Raw genomic sequence first — 1,620 nt, 5'->3', positions numbered from 1 at the left:
AAGGAAGGGAAAAATGGGGGGGGGGATTGGAGGGAGAGATGAACCATGAGAGACTATGGACTCTGAGAAACAAACACGGTTTTAGAGGGGAGGGGGCAGGGGGGATTGGTTAGCCCGGTGATGGGTATTAAGGAGGGCACGTACTGCATGGAGCACTGGGTGTTATACGAAAACAATGGATCGTGGATCACCACATCAAAAACCAATGATGTATTGTATGGTGACTAACATAACATAATAAAATTAAAAAGAAAGAAAGAAGAAAGAAAGAGAGAAAGAGAGAAAGAAAGAAAGAAAGAAAGAAGAATTAAAAAAATTCATGGGAACAAACGAAAATGAAAACACAACTGTTCAAAACCTTTGGGATGCAGCAAAGGTGGTCCTAAGAGGGAAATATATAGTAACACAAGCCTTTCTCAAGAAACAAGAAAGGTCTCAAATTACACAGGCTAACCTTACACCTGAAGGAACTGGAGAAAGAACAGCAAATAAAGCCTAAACACCTCAGGAGAAGAGAAATAATAATGATTAGAGCAGAAATCAGTGAAATAGAAACCAAAAGAACAGTAGAACAGATCAACAAAACTAGGAGGTTCTTCTTTGAAATAATTAATAAGATTGATAAACCCCTGGCCAGACTTCTCAAAAAAAAAAGAGAAAAGACCCAAATAAATAAAATCATGAATGAAAGAGGAGAGATCACAACCAACACTGAAGAAATACAAACAATTATAAGAACATATTATGAGCAACAATATGCCAACAAATTAGGCAATAGGGAAGAAATGGATGGATTCCTAGAAATTTATAAACTGCCAAAACTGAAACAGGAAGAAATAGAAAGCCTGAACAGATCCATAACCAGCAAAGAAATTGAAGCAATAATCAAAAATCTCCGAACAAACAAGAGCCCAGGGCCGGATTGCTTCCCAGGAGAATTCTTCCAAACATTTAAAGAAGAATTAATACCTATGCTTCTGAAGCTGTTTCAAAGAATAGAAATGGAAAGAAAGCTTCCAAACTCATTTTATGAGACCAGAATTACCCTGATCCCAAAACCAGACAAAGACCCTACCAAAAAGGAGAATTACAGACCAATATTCCTGATAAACATGGATGCCAAAATTCTTGCCAAAATACTAGCCAATTGGATCCAACAGTACATTAAAAGGATCATTCACCACGATCAAGTAGGATTTACTCCTGGGCTACAAGAGTGGTTCAACATCCACAAATCAATCAACGTGATATACCACATTAATAAAAGAAACGACAAGAACCATACGATCCTCTCAATAGATGCAGAAAAAATATTTGACAAAGTACAGCATCCCTTCTTGATTAAAACTCTTCACAGTATAGAGATAGAGGGAACATACTTCAATATCATAAGAGCCATATACAAAAAGCCCATAGCAAATATCATTCTCAATGGGGAAAATCTGAGAGCTTTTCCTCTAAGGTTAGGAACATGGCAGGGATGCCCACTATCACCACTGCTGTTCAACATAGTACTGGAACTCCTAGCCTCAGCAATCAAACAACAAAAAGAAATAAAAGGCATCCAAATAATCAAAAAAGAAGTCAAACTCTCACTCTTTGCAGATGACATGATACTCT

Source organism: Phoca vitulina, unplaced genomic scaffold, assembly GCF_004348235.1.
Source record: "Phoca vitulina isolate PV1807 unplaced genomic scaffold, GSC_HSeal_1.0 scaffold23, whole genome shotgun sequence".
NCBI lineage: Eukaryota > Metazoa > Chordata > Mammalia > Carnivora > Phocidae > Phoca > Phoca vitulina.
Note: the sequence above shows the minus strand (reverse complement) of the source record.